This window comes from Coffea eugenioides, chromosome 2, assembly GCF_003713205.1.
Source record: "Coffea eugenioides isolate CCC68of chromosome 2, Ceug_1.0, whole genome shotgun sequence".
NCBI classification, from domain to species: Eukaryota; Viridiplantae; Streptophyta; class Magnoliopsida; order Gentianales; family Rubiaceae; genus Coffea; species Coffea eugenioides.
In genome coordinates, this window is record NC_040036.1 from 37,654,050 (window position 1) to 37,670,543 (window position 16,494).

General features: G+C 33.4%; 1 long non-coding RNA gene across 1 annotated transcript; it reads left to right on the forward strand.

Annotated features, from left to right (window-relative positions):
- The first annotated feature begins 4,857 nt into the window (after positions 1 to 4,857).
- On the forward strand, positions 4,858 to 7,069 carry LOC113763225. Its single transcript, XR_003467312.1, has 6 exons — positions 4,858 to 4,898; positions 5,052 to 5,103; positions 5,394 to 5,467; positions 5,559 to 5,621; positions 6,278 to 6,355; positions 6,826 to 7,069. It is a non-coding gene; the product is annotated as an uncharacterized LOC113763225 (long non-coding RNA).
- The last annotated feature ends 9,425 nt before the right edge of the window (positions 7,070 to 16,494 follow it).

Genomic DNA, 16,494 nt, shown 5'->3' on the forward strand with positions numbered 1-16,494 from the left:
AATCGATTTTAGGAAATGCTTGGAGTTTATTTAAGTAAACTTCCTGGCAGACTGCAAAGTTCCCGCAATGCAGCTTTTATGCACCCACCGCTCTCTCTACTCCGCTATTTATGTCCCTATTAGATGTGGCTAACTTTGACTATAGCAAGACGTAAAGGAATTGACAACTATTTCGTTAGGTTTTGTGCATTCCATCAAAAATTGGAATAAAGCGGGATGAATTTTATAGTTTAACGATTTAGGACAATGCTAGGGTGTCTATAGTTATCAGAACGATATTACGGCCATCTACTATTGTACGCCTCTAATAACTTTAGTGATAGATCAAGTTTTTTGGCGTATTTTTAAATATTGTATTAAAATAATTAATATTAACATTAGTAAGTTTTTAATAAAATTAGTAAGTATATGTCTGAAATAGTAAGTTTTAGTCAAAATAGAAATTTACACTTTGAGTAATATAATTTACTTATAATTTGACAAAATTTATTTTTGTTTAAATTAAGCTTACTAATACTAAAAATAAAAAATTTGCATCTTTAAGTAAAAAAATCACCTGTTCCTAAAATGCTTGTGGGTTATCACGTCTCTCTAAAATCACATGCCTTCTTCTTATTCTCTCCTCGCGGTATGATCTTGGCAAAATTTTCCTCTTTGCCCCTCACTTTGTCTTGTCGCAATTGAACAAAATTTTTTCTTTAGCAAAATTTTCCTCTTTAGTCCACACTTTCCCTCTCTCCTTCCTAATGGATCGATTTTGGATGCTAACATATGCAGACCCAACAAAAGAGTTGAGATTTTTATTAGGGATTAGCGGTAGTGGCAGTTGATGAGAGAGCAGATGAAAAATAGCAGCCAAGAGATTATACCATTCTTGAAAATCATTTTATTATATTGTTTTAATTTATTTATCTTTCATTTGATTTGATTGTCAAGATTTTCTTGCAAAATACATGGGAAATGACTTAGACCCTTTATGTGAAACTTAGTAGTATGTAGGCATCTATGTTAAATGAGGCTAATTTGGGAATGCTAATAAGATGTTCGGTGAAATGTCAAGAGAAATTTATATGCTATGTTTGATGCCTGTACAGGATGAGAACACACCAGGTACGGTGTAACTACACAAGTTGAAAATTTGTATCATCTTACACTCATTTAAGATTTGAGTACAGTTTAACAAACAATTTGTTTTAGTTAGCAAAATAACATACAATCAGAAGCAATTATGCAAATAATAACATTTCCTTTATTCTCAAATATGGTACTAATGAAATGACGTAAAAGATGTCCATACCTAGTTTCAAGAATTGATGTAGGATATAGCAGTTGAAATCTTCTGCCGACAAATCTGGCCAACCAAGAGTACTAAATGGCCATAGCCCACTAGAAAAAAAGACAAAATAGGTAAGTTTCAACTAGATCATACATCAAAAGTGTGTCAATGATTTATATTCACTGTTCAGAATTTCAGAAATCAAATCCAAGCTACAATATTGACTTAGGTCTCATTTTTTTCAGCAGATAGACATTAACAGATGAAAATAAAGTACCAGAACCAACATCTATAACCAAGAATGCTCAGTCAGTAGTCTAGTTTTGCATCTTTCATATATTTCTTTCTTATTTATTTTCATGAATCAAGGGTAACTTTTGGCAAGAGATTCATAGGATGACACATTGTCAAGCTTTAGATACTCAAGCAAGTAATGTATTTCTCTTAATTTCAACATTAAACACCTGTTCTTTCAAGAAGAATATCAGTACTTCACGCTTGTCAAGAATTTAGAAGGTGACAAGCAACTTTGAAAAAAAATATAAATGTTGCAAGGAAACAGAAAATTTGCACCTTAGACTAACTAAAATCAAAGTTTAAAGAACTGAAAAAGTTTAATGACTAAATATCACTTAACGACCATGTGAACCCTAATGTGTATTAACCTTTATATTCCCTAATATGATCCTTTTCTTTAGGTAAAAAAAGGCCCCCAAAAAGAATCCAAAGAATTCTCATGTAAAGGCAAATTGAGTAATACACTTCTAAGAAAACTATCAGAGACATGTATCTACAATTCAAAATAATATTTAATAATTTTAACAAAAAAGTAACAGAGTCAAAATTATCTTCTTAAAGAAGATTTTCTTGGAAAAGCAAACTATTTTTCACACTGAGCTGACTGCATTACAAATAGTCCAACTCAAATTGCATGCCCCATTTAACACTATAATGCCTTGCAGACTTTTCCAGCCATTGGGTTTATTCTCAACACCTCACAAGAAGCTATGAGCACATAATTGCAATGGAAAATTGCTTTTTGTGAAAGCCCGTGAGATGTTGCTAGAAATAGTGATTAGCTTTTCCAACATGAAAAACAAAAGCATGTTGTCTCAACAAATTTTCAAAACCAACTGTACTTCATTTGAAATGATTTGCTTATCCCTTATATTAAGTTATTGAAAGCATGCCTATTTTATCTAATGTTGATTAATACAATTTAAAACAGATACTGGTCTGAAACAGGACTAAAATTATTAACCTAATTAGTTCCCTATGAAAAAGAAATATTGCATAAATACACTAGTACTCAAAAATTTTTCCAACAAAGCATAGTTTGAAACTGGAAAAGGAGTTACAACTTAAATGGGATTCATTTGAATCCAAACATGCTTGATGATTTGTATTTATAGACAAAAAAAAAATCGACCAATTTTATGTCAATACAAAAATTTATTCAACCAATAAAAAATGTTAGAGATTCAGTTATACATAACTAATATTATCTCTCAAGAAAGCTCGTAAAAGAGTTTTCAGATGTATTTTTGTATTTTGTAATTTGTATATATTTAGTATTTAGTAATAATATATTTGGATATATAATTATAAATAATATCAAAATATAAAAAATATATATAGGGTCGGGCTTATATAGGGTTTGAATCTAATAAGATCCAAACTCGGCTCATATTTAATTCGGGTCTAATTTTTTAGATTCAAATTCAGACCGTCTCACTAAAAGATCGGGCTCATCGAACTTTTTCTTGAGCCGAATGAGCCGAGCTCGGAATGACTTGACCCCATTGACAATCCCAATTATAGACGGATTTCCATATACTTGGGGGGCATGCAGCCACCGGCCATGCAAGATAAATGCAAAAATGTCTCGGTACTTGGGGTGGGGGGTCTGCATCCACTGTTTATGGCTTTATGCCTTCTCCTTTTTGCTCATGAAATAAGAAGTTTGAATAATTTCAGCTTGTCAATTGATGTAATCTTCATCCAAAGACAACTGAAAGAACTTAAATTATATGAAGGTGTGCTTCATAATCCAACTCCTGTTTTTATTTTATTCACTCTAGAAATTTTTAGTTTTTTACCGTATACCCCAAACTTTCAGTTCCTTCACTGCTGCAATAGACGGGTCACGACTATACAATCGAATTTTCGTGTGGAAACAGGTAAAGTGCCAAATGGGTTGACTAACAAGGGATGTTGTTTAGATGTTCTAACAACATATGTGGTAATTGGCTGGGTAACTGTGGAGCTTAATGAAATTTGTACACTTCAACTACGTGCACTCGAAATATCGACAATTACTCGTAAAGCTATCACCAGGTTAAGGGGAAAACAAAACTGAGAAATTTTCTAAATTGATGAACTGATCCAAATCGATTACCTGCCCATCTTCAGCATAGTTATATAACATGAGTGTGTGTCTAGTGCTAAGTTAATTGGAAAGATGCACGATAAAGGGAGTATACAGCTTCTAAAAGGGTCTTCTGAGGAAAGTCCCCACCATAATCTAAAACCGCTAGCTTCTACTTGAACAACAAGTTAAACATGCAAACATTAACAATAATAATCCTATTAAAAATAAATAAATACAACACTAAAATTATAGAAAATACCTTACTTAAGAACCTAAATTAAGTAATATCGGCACAAATAAGAAATTTCTGAACCTGAGAGTTATCGTTCTATATTAAACACTCCCATTAGGACTCTCTCGAATTCGACGAAGGAGCTTGCACTACAACAAAAATGGCTTTTCTTGACACGTGTATAAGGACACTTGTTGGTTTGTGTCATTATAGCACTTCTATCATGACATTTGTTATCAAATCAATAATATATACTTTAATTTTTTTTATTTTATCTGATATAAAAATAATAATGTGTCTTTAGATTCCCTATCATGACACTTGAGAAAATGTGAGATACACCAAAAAAATTAAAACATAAAACGATGTCGTTTGATTTTGGCGGAAGATTCCTTTGCCAAAACACTTAGTGAAATCTCAAAATTTCATTTTGCCGGCCAGCAAAATTTTGGCTCTTCTCATCTCTCTCGGCAAACTATCTCTCAAAGCTCTCTGCCAAAATTTTCCTTTCCCCACAAAGTTTTTTCTGCTGAATCTCTCCGCAATCAAACTACCTTTGCTTCCCTATTGAAGGTATGTAATTGCATGGTTACTTTTTGCCATAAATTGTACAATTTTCTGATTTCCTGCCCCTGCTCTGTAAACCAACTGATGTGAAAATAATTAACTCCTGTAAGCTGCAATAAGATTCTGTGGTATGCTAGTTCAAGTTCGATACTGATTTTTCTTCTAAAAGTTGCTTCATTCTCAATCTTGTTTTCATGATTTTCTGTTTCGGCTGACAGGTAAGAACTATATATTAGTTGGCATGGTTCACAAGCCCAATTAATTATAATAGATGCAGAGCTAATCAAAGAATTACTAACCAACAGAGAAGGCGCTTACCAGAAAATGGATATGGAAGGCATTGCAAAGAAATTATCAAATTAATAGGTGAGCCGCTTATAACAAATAAGGGGAAAAAATGGGCAAAAGTACACAAACTGGCTAACCACTCATTCCTTGCAGAGAGCCTAAAGGTAAGCCTTCTTCTATGTTAATCACATCATGAGTCAAGAATAAGAAAGTTCGTTGTCCCATATATGAAAATGGGAAGTGAATTTGGCATATAATATTGCTCGAGTAATTCCCTATACATGATTTGCTTCTCATAAGAATAACCTTTTGCACAGAGCAAGGTACCAGAAATGATTGCTAGTGTCGAGGCGTTGCTGGAAAGCAAAGGTATCAGCTCTCGTCTTATGCCAAAAAAGCTCCTCTTGCCCTCTGCCCTGTACCCCGGCTTCTCCCACATAAGTGACCACTACCCTTTATACTGGATTTGTTGTCCATAACCTGTTCGATAAAATGTCAACCTTCTTTCCTTTGGTACTGATATTAATTTACTCAATAATATATAAACTAATAGAATTATTGTAATTAAGATGCTTTATCCTCTTTCATATCTGTGAGCGCATTTGATGTGTTTCTGTTGCTTTGACATATGCTTTGACATTGCTGATCTCTTTCTTCAGTCTGTAATTAAGAAGAAGTATGGCCAAGATGCAACAAATGTTGGTGATGAGGGTGACATTGCTCTAATATCCAGGTTAGTTCATGGCATTTTGCTAATATGCTTCCTGTTCATTGTTCAATTCGGTTGTCATATATTTTACAACTTTGTGACTTTGACATTTCAGGAGAACAAGGAAGGTCTTGAATTGCTTAAAACAGCTATTGCTAAAGCTGGTTACACTGGTAAAGTAAGTATTGGAATGGATGTTTATACTGGTTACACTGTTCTTGAATGCTATGGGTATATGTTTTGCTGGTGAAAATGGAGCAGATGTCAAAGGCGGATGTTTGTATGGAAGCAGGCTGCATCCAAGCTTAGGGGTGTACAAGTTTTTACTTACACAGAGCTTGAGATTGCAACAAACAAATTTAGTGCAGCAAATGTGATAGGAAATGGAGGGTATGGGGTAGTGTATAGAGGGATTTTGAGTGATGGCACTGTGGCTGCAATTAAGATGTTGCACAGAGAAGGGAAACAATGAGGAACGTGCCTTTCGGTTAGAGGTTAGTGGACTTCATTTATTGCTAGTTTTCATATTATCCAATTTTTTAAGCTACATAAGCTTGTCAATTAAACTCATCTGTACACTCAATTGAAGATTTTTTTTTTGTTTTTTGGTATTTTCCCCTCTTTGGCTAAATACATTGGGGAATAAAGGGAAGTGGTGAGTGAGAATGGAAGTGAGATATTTGCCTAAAAAATTAATGGTACTTCTGGCATTGGTCCAGCCATTGCTTTCTTGAACATCCTAATTGAACTTATTTGATGGGTGCTTGTCTGTGGTATGGTTTATTTCAACAAGTCTGTATTGAAATCAGTTTGAAGAGTTTGAAATTGCTGCAGGTTGTGATTGGGATGGATGTGGCTGCTTCTGAGTTTTATGGTAAAGACAAGACTTATGATCTAAACTTCAAAGAAGAGGTATTGCTTTTTCACATTTTCTCCCCAGATTGTTATGTCAAACGTTCGAATTCATTGCTAAGCCAAAGGATAAAATTACATCTAGATTCATAAATTCTAGTCTTCTAAAGGGGGTAATTTCAATCATGACATCTATCTTTTTGGTCATTCTTCTTCTTTATTTAGTATGTTTGCTGCTTTAGTAGTATGTTTGGTGATAGCAACTAGAAATTTCAGTGCAATGATGGCAACTGGATCAGTGTGTTATTCCAAAACCTTTTGATATACAAGAAAATATAACTTGCGTTATCACCTTTGCTTTTGCCAGTTAAGTTTTGCAAACCTGCTTGGTACCAAAATTTGGCTATTCAGCAATCAACTTTATTTCGAATGAAATGAATCCTGTTTGGTATCGTTACTTTACATTAGAACGTAATTGCTAGGTGCTGAAATCTTTAATTTATTTTTTTATTTCTGGTCTTTCTTTGCAGAATAATGATGGCTCACAAAAGATATCAGGTTATGACTGAAGGCTCTCATTTCATTGGAAAGTTTGGAAGCTACTGCAAGTTCTTTCTACTTGCTAGGGATGAGAATATTTTAGTTTGTGCACAAGAGAATCTTTTAAGTTTGTGCACATGAGAATCTTTCAAGTTTGTATTTGTTAGGGATTTGTTATGTTAGTACTTGTTACTGACTTTTAGTTCAACAAATTATATTTGAGTATTGACTTTTGCTTTTAGATTACTATATGGATTCTGTTCTTTGGGATAATTTTACAAGTCCTTTGGGTTTCTGATTGACGGAATGTATAGCAGGGAGCACTACCTGCAGGTTGCTTCTATATCAAAAAAAAAAAGAAAAAAAAACTCCTGGCAGTTAAAAGTGTCAGCATAGAATTCGATATTCTAATGTTGTACTATACCTATCCTGACACTTTCAATTATCAAGAAAAGAGATTTTTGTTGGCAGATAGGATGTTATAACAGCATAGTTTTCCTGACATGTTGAATAGTATGAGTCTATCCCCACATTGGAAGGGACAACACTCGCCCTAGGTGTGAGGATAGATAAAGTGTCAGGTTAGATTATCTATACTGACACTTTTAAATGCCGTTAAAGGCCATTTTTGTTGTAGTGTTGACACACAAACCACAAGAAGACACAGCTACAATTCATCCACGGATTTTGTAGGATCAATATTTGTAATGGAACTGCCGCAACCAACTGTACACATAAGAAGTTGTATACCATCTTGGGGCAATTTCGAAACTAACAACTTCATTGCCTTCCATTGTCAAAACATATTTTATTGTCCTTCCCCGGTTGACAAGGAACTCAATATGCTTGGCCTTTGCAGGAAAAATCTCAATAAGAGAAGATTTGCCGAAAATAAATTCTTTACCAAGATCAAAATTCTCGTGAGCCAAGATATCAACTGGCTCTGTAGATTTAACCAGCAACTCATATGGTGGCGGCCGATTTATTGGCGAGAAATCCTGAGAAATTTCATCAACCATCAAACCTTGAAATTCATCCAACTCTTCAAATTTGACGGTTGGAGAATTTAGATCCACTTTAGGATCCATCGTGGACAAGCATGGAGGAAATTCAACTTCTTCATCTTCAAGATTGGGATCATAGATAAATTCCTCCTCTTTGATCTTAGGCTCACAAATGACTTGCTCTAGTACTACCTGATGTGATATAGAAGTGTGTGTGCGTGTGTGCATGTGTAAAACTCAATTGAACTCGATTAAACTCAACAAGCTTTCGAGCTTTACATATTAGACTCGAGTTCAACTCATCAAGTAGGTGGACTTACTTAAACTCGAGCTCGAACTTGCATTATTTTGACCGAACAAGTTCGCAAGTTATTCAATTAAACTCGACTCGTTTGCACCTTTAATGTCAAATATAATAGGTCGCAATGCTTCAACAGTGGAGTGCTATATGAAGCAAGCAACATGGCGTGATGTGGCAGTAGCAAGCACGCAATGAACATTACAGACAAATCGAGATATGGCCTACAATTGTGAGAGACAATGAAGGAAGGAAGGAAATGGTGCTCCACGTGGAAAGGCATTTACTTCACCCTCTATTAATTATTAAACCATACAGACAAAAGAAAATGGTAAGAGATAGATGCTTGCTAGTGCATATCAACCATTACTAACTAATACAACTATTCCCAGCATTCCTTAATAATCTCGGATAACAACATTATGAAGTAAAACTAACCGTTGATGTTTCACCTTCTTATCTTCACTTACAAGCATCTTATTAATAGAAAAATAATAATTGTTATGAAACAACTAAAAGTGTGGATGTCCCTTTGTTTTCCAAAAAAAATTAATTCTTAATTTATTGCTACATTATGTATAGAAGTTATAATTCATAAATCTATTCATATAGTGGAAGAACGTTTCATAAGATGCTTCATATTCTTGTAGTAATGGGTGTTTAATAGGATTGATGTACCTTTAATCTTGTAGTACCTATATATAGAGGTACATTGACACCTTTTGGGATGACTTTGTATTTGTTGAAATATAAGAATATCATTCTCCATTTCTCTAATTCTTTCTCTAATATCTCTATTCATACTATAGTAGTTTAATAGTTTTACAACACGTTGTCAGCACGAGTCTCCACTTTTGAGCAAAAGGTGAAAACGGAGGCGCTACCTTGAACAAAAATGAAACACAAGATTTTGCCGAAATTCTGCCCATATTTCTTCAAGTAAATTCTGAGGTAAATTTCTAACTCAAAAACTTATTTTAATTTCTTATGACTAATCTTACAAAACAAGAGTTTGTACCTCTTGATATTTCTAGAAAAAATTATTTATCATGGGTATTGGATGTTGAAATTCATCTTGAGACAATGGGTCTTGGTAATACTATTATTGAAAAAAATGAATCCTCAAACCAAGACCGTGCCAAAGCTATAATTTTTCTTCGTCATCATTTAGATGAAGGATCAAAAATAGAGTATCTTGCTGTCAAAGATCCTCTTGTTCTTTGGCAAGATTTGAAAGAAAGATTCGACCACCTGAAATTGATCGTTCTTCCAAAAGCCTGATATGATTGGCTTCATTTACGGCTGCAAAATTTTAAATTTGTCAATGAATATAATTCAGCCATATTCAGAATTACTTCTCAATTATCATTGTGTAGCGAACAAGTCACTGATGAAGATATATTAGAGAAAATATTTTCTACTTTTCATGTCTTTAACATGCTCCTGCAGCAACAATATCGAGAGAAGGGATTTAAAAAATATTTTGAACTTATCGCATGTCTTCTCTTGGTTGAACAAAATAATGAATTATTACTGAAAAATCATGAATCCCGACCAACTGGTGCAAGTTCATTCCTTGAAGCGAATGCGACTCAATTTCAAAATTCTGGTCGAGGTCATGGACGTGGCCGTAGAGATGGCCGTGGAGGAGATCGTAGTAGATTTGTGCCCCGTGAAAATTATAACCGTGGCAAACAGCAAAATATTTTCCAAAAGAGAGAAAATAACTACGATCAGAAAAATGAAGAAAAGAAAGTTTATGAAGAAAAATGCTACCGGTATGGTATGGAAGGTCATTAGTCCCGTACTTGTCATACGGTTGAGCATCTTATTGACCTCTATCAAGCATCATTGAAAAAGAAAGACAAAGGTGTTGAGACAAATTTCATTGATCAAAAGAATGATTATGATGATGGTGATGATGCTGATATAACACACCTCGATGTAGCTGATTTCTTTGAGCATCCAGAAGATGTCAACAAATACCCTATGAGTTTTTAGATATTTTATGATATTTTATATATTTCATGTAATTTTCTTTCCATTCAATATTTATTTTCGCATCTTTATTAATATTTATTTTTGTTTGAAATTTTCTTCCTGAAGAAGAAATGGATGCTAAATATTTGGGATTAAATAATGGTGATGATAACATTTGTCTCATTTATAGTGCTACTATACACACCATATTAAAAAATAAAAAATATTTTTCTTACTTGAAAATGGGAGAGACAAATGTTAATATCATCAGTGGTAGTGCAAAATTGATTGAAGGCTCCGGAAGAGCCATTCTATTTCTCTCTGAAGGAACTAAAATTGTTGTAAATAATGCACTACTCTCTCTCAAGTCTCGAAGAAATTTATTCAGTTTTAAAGATATCCGCAAAAATATCATATCGAAACTATGACTGAGACAAATAGTGAATTTTTATTAATCACGAGTATCATTTCTGGGCAAAAATGCGTAGTAGAAAAATTATGTTCTTTTTCTTCTGACTTATATTATACACAAATTAGTACAATTGAAATTCATCACCTAGTAGACCAGAAGTCTACTCATCCTAATAATTTTATGGTTTGGCATGATCGTCTCAGACATCTCGGATCTATAATGATGGAACGAATAATTGAGAATTCACATGACCACTCATTGAAAAATCAAAAGGTATTAAAAGCCAATGAATTCTCTTGTGTTACTCGTTCTCAAGGGAAATTAATTATTAGACCATCACAAGTTAAAGTTGGGACTGAATCCCCAACATTTCTAAAACGAATTCACGGTGATATATATGGGCTTGTAGATCCACTATGTGGATCGTTTTGATATTTTATTGTGCTAATTGATACATCAACTAGATGGTCATATGTATGTTTATTATCTACTCGCAACCTGGTGTTTGGGAGATTACTTGCTCAAATAATTAAATTACGAGCACAATTTTCAGATTATCCAATAAAAAAATTCGTTTAGTTAATGCTGGTGAATATTCGTCACATGTTTTTGACGATTATTGTATGTCCATTGAAATAACTGTTGAACATCTTATAACTTATGTTCACACACAAAATGGTCTAGCCGAATCATTTATTAAACGGTTACAATTAATTGCTAGACCATTATTGATGAGGTCTAAACTGCCTTCATCTGGTTGGGGACATGCTATTTTACATGCAGCAATACTTATTCTCCCATACAATTAACTTTTGGTTATGACCCCAATATTTCTCATTTACCAATATTTGGTTGTGCGGTTTATATTCCAATTGCACCGTCTCAACATCGTAAATTGGGCCCCCAAAGAAGATTGGGGATATATGTCGGTTGTGAATCACCTTCAATTATTAAGTAAATGGAACCATTGACAGGTGATTTATTTATTGCGAGATTTGCAGATTGTCATTTTGATGAATCACATTTTCCGACATTAGGGGGAGATAAAAATCAACCGAAAAAGGAAATCACTTGGAAACTATCATTGGATTTCCTTGATTCTTGTACTAAAGAATATGAACTAGAAGTTCAAAGAATTATACATTTGCAAAAAATTACAAATCAATTACCGAATGCATTTAATGACTCCAGAAGAGTTACTAAATCACATATTCCTGTTGAAAATGTTTCGATTAAAATTGATGTCCCTGAAGGACAAATTACAAGTGCTAATAAGTCTAAAGTATGCCTAAAACATGGGAGACCTCTTGGTTCCAAAGATAAAAATCCTCGAAAGAAAAGAGGAATAGATGAATCAACAATTAGTGACAAAATTCAACTTCCTGAAAAGGTCGCTTCTAAAGAGCTAATTCTTGAAGAGAATGAAATTATAGAAAATTCAATAAATTTTGCTATTTCAAGAAAAAGTTGGAACCGAAAAGAAATAATTATTGATATTATTTTTGCATATAATGTAACACTTGATATTATGGCAGAGGACGAGGATCATGAGCCTAGATTAGTTGATGAATGTCGACGCAGAAATGATTGGCCAAAATGGAAAGATGCAATCCAATCTAAATTGGACTCACTGACTAAAAGAAAAGTTTTTGGACCTGTAGTCCAAACACCTGAAGGTATAAAACTAGTAGGATATAAATGGGTATTTGTGAGAAAATGAAATGAGAAAAATGAAATTGTGAGATATAAATCAAGACTTGTAACCCAAGAATTTTCACAAATGCCTGCGTTTGATTATGATGAAACGTATTCACCTGTAGTGGATGCTATCACATTTAGATATCTTGTGAGTTTTGCAATACATGAAAAACTAGATATTGCTTCTAATGGACGTTGTTACTGCATATTTATATGAAAAATCTTGAAAATGATATTTATATGAGAATTTCCAAAGGATTCAATATTCCTGAAGCATGCAAATCAAATCCTAAAGATATTTATTCTATTAAATTACAAAGGTCTTTGTATGGGTTCAAACAATCTGGATGTATGTGATATAACCGTCTCAGTGAATATTAACTAAACAAGGTTATACTAATGATCCAATATATCCATGTGTTTTTATCAAGAAAAATGGGTCAAACTTTGTGATAATTACTGTATATGTTAATGATCTTAATTTAATTGAACTTCTGAAGAGATTCAAAATGCTGTTGAATATTTGAAAAAGGAATTTGAAATCAAAGATTTTGGAAAGATAAAATTCTACCTTGGTTTACAAATTGAGTATTTTAAAGGTGAAATTTTTGTCCACCAAACTGCTTATACTCGGAAGGTATTAAAGCGATTTTATATGGATAAAGCACATACATTGAGTACTCCAATGGTCGTCAGATCACTAGATCCTAATAAGGATCCTTTTAAACCACGAGAGGAAAATGAAGAGATACTTAGTTCTGAAGTACCATATCTCAGTGCAATTGGTGTACTAATGTATCTTGCTAATTGTACAAGACATGATATATCATTTGCGTTAATTTATTAGCAAGATTTAGTTCCTCACCCACAAGACGACACTGGAATGGTATTAAACATATTTTTTCGTTATCTCCAAGGAACAATTGATCTTGATTTATTTTATTCAAATAAATTCAAATCTGAATTGGTTGGTTATGCTGATACTGAGTATTTATCTGACCCGCATAAAGCAAGATCTCATACTGGTTATCTATTTACATATGGAAGTACAGTCATTTCTTGGCGATCTACAAAACAATTATTAGCCGCCACTTCATCGAATCATGCTGAAATAATTGCAATTCATGAGGCCAATCGAAAATGTGTTCGGTTAAGATCAATGACCCATTATATCCGGAAGAGTTGTGGATTATCCTCCAAAAAAGAAAATCCTCCAATTATATTATATGAAGATAATGCAACTTGTATAGCCCAATTGAAAGGAGGATATATTAAAGGAGATAGGACGAAACACATTTCACCAAAAAAAATTTTTACTCATGATTTGCAAAAGAATGGTGAAATTGATGTGCAACAAATCCTATCAGATAATAATTTGGCGGATTTATTTATCAAGGCATTGCCAACTGCAACATTTGAGAAATTAGTGAAGAATATTGGAATGTGACGATTAAAAGATCTCAAATGATGTTTGCATCAGGGGGAGAAATTAATACACAGGAATAGTGTACTCTTTTTCCTTCACTAGGATTTTTGTCCCGATGGGTTTTTCCCTAGTAAGGTTTTAACGAGACATATTCTTTGTGTAATGGACATCCAAGGGAGAGTGTTGGGAAACAACTAAAAGTGTGGATGTCCCTGTGTATTCCCAAGAGGATTACTTATTGATTCATTGCTTCATTATGTATAGAAGTTACAATCCATAAATCTATTCATGTAGTGGAAAAACCGTTTCATAAGGTTCTTCATATTCTTGTAGTAATAGATTTTTAATAGGATTGATGCACCTTTAATCTTATAGTACCTATATATAGAGGTACATTGACATCTTTTGGGATGACTTTGTATTTGTTGGAACATAAGAATATAATTCTCCATTTCTCTAATTCTTTCTCTAATATCTCCATTCATACTATATTAGTTTATTAGTTTTACAACAATAATGCTTTTTTCAATCAAAAGCCAGAATTATAAAAATAAAAAAATAAAAAAACCTTTCATATTGGGCCACATGTCCTCTTTCTTGCTCAAACTGCACCACATAAGATATTACTCGCAATATTCGTGAGACCTATATACAACAGACAATTAATTTACAATCGTAAATTATTTGATATAAACCTCGTGTCCCGCCATGTCGTCCATTAATCTACAAATGACTGATGCAGCTCTAACGATTAATGGTTCGTTTGTTACCCAATCAAAAGTTTGTTACCCATGGAAGTTGTTGCTAGCATCATGTATGCTCCTGTGACAAGTGCAACCTTCATGTGCTCCTCAACTATTGGGACGTAGCCATTGTGAAACCATATATCCTCTTGAAGATATCCCTTCACTAACTTTTTCATCTGGAAGATGGAACAAAAATCACATTATTTTTTGAGTTAATCTATCTCCATAATGTACTCTAATAATCAAATGACAAATTTGTAATATACTCTGCGAATAGACCATCTAACAAATATATGACTCTCATAATGAATCCCAAATGTGGAAATTGGAATACAACTTCACATGTATGATTGTGAAATGGTCTACCTTGGAATCTCGATCCATCAGAATTTGCAAGTTAGCCCAGAAAAGCGTTAATCCAAGCATATTACCTCTAATTTTGAATAATTGACTCTATCTGGTTTGCCTTCCTTGGCCAAGTTTTCCTCGAATTCTTTGTAAACATCCAGCAAGGCACGGTAACAGTGTCTCATATAAGATGGTAATCGATCCAATTCATTGCTGTGCCACCTGGGTATCATTTACTCAGGCCACCAGACCAAATTATTGTTACAAAAATTGCAAGGGACTTAGGTCTGAAGCCTATACGTACTTCATACATACATATTGAAAAGCTTAAAGAGGATTTGAAAGGGGAAAAAAATAGACAAAAAAGTAAAAGTACCGTTCTATCGCATCTGTGAAAATGATTAATTCATTCAGAGTGGCATAGACATCATAAATGTAGTCAATGATGGAAGTGATGGAGATTACTTTTGTTAGCACTTCTCTAGCGAAGCAATATTTGGCCTCAAAATACACTCCCAAAATCCAAAAGTAGCACTCCACCAATCGGTCCCTTGCAAATGGTAAGTTCGTTGTAACATCTAAGCCTTTCCACCATCTGAAATGTAAAGAATCAGGGTAGAAGGTTCTTTTTACTCACTACCAATTGGACATGTGATTACTTGGAAAAATTTTTAGAATAATCATTTAGAAAATTTTAGAACTAAAAGTGTCCTTATGTTCCTAACTTTAAAAATAGTTTTAGTTTTTAACTTCTTTTTTTTTTGTTTCATATTTCCTCTTCATCGCAAAAATGCTCATATCTTCTTCTAGTCAATATATGCTACGAACAAAACTCACAAAGAATTGAAAGATTAAACTTGAACTGTGTTTCTTTTCTTTATTATGTTTTCTTATAACTTTTGTGATAAGGTAGTTAGATTAAATTTTTCTTAGTTATAGCAAAATCTAATTAAAGTTTCTGTCATGAAAATGGTAATATTATTAGTTTAGATTCTAGCCCAAATGCCTTTTTGTGAAGTTGGTTAAAAAATAGTGAATGTGGAGTGCTTAAAACTTTTCATTGAAGTGCAAAAAGCATTGGCCCAAATCAATAATTGGCTTCTTTCCTGTTGCTTTCCAATCGACACTTGTTCAAATAAGTCTTTCTTCCTTATAAGTTGCAGAAAAGTTCACATCCAAGAGAGTTTCTGGTTGTAAAAACGAGAACTGTTGTGCTACAAAATTGTCTAGAGAGTTCAAGTAGTTCAGTAAAGTATGTTTGGATACAGGCAATTAGTCGAGTTGTACAATAAATTACGGTTTGCTTGGTAGTGAATTCATCTCAAAAGTAGGAAGTGGTTGAACATTAGAAAAAGATAAAAGAAGGAAAAGGAGTTTCACCATTGCAAAGAAGGTGACTCAATCAAAATAGTGATATGATTTTAAAATTTTAAGGGAGAAAGATTTTTGGCAGTAAAGTTAGGCTGCGAGTTTGGCATAATTGAAGTAACAAAGACAGCTATAATAATTACTCTCGAAGTGCTAGTACAAGTTAATTGACTAGACGAGATATATGTTTAAAAGACCTCACCCGACATGTGATATGGGAGTTTAGGTCATAAGGCACTTTCTTTCTGGCTGATTTTGGAGTATTAGAATATTAGTTAGCTCACAAGCGAAGACTAAAGAGTATAATTAGACAACAAAAAGTGCATACAACAATTGTACACAATACGGAGATGGATTTAATCATTTTTTTCTTTGCTTT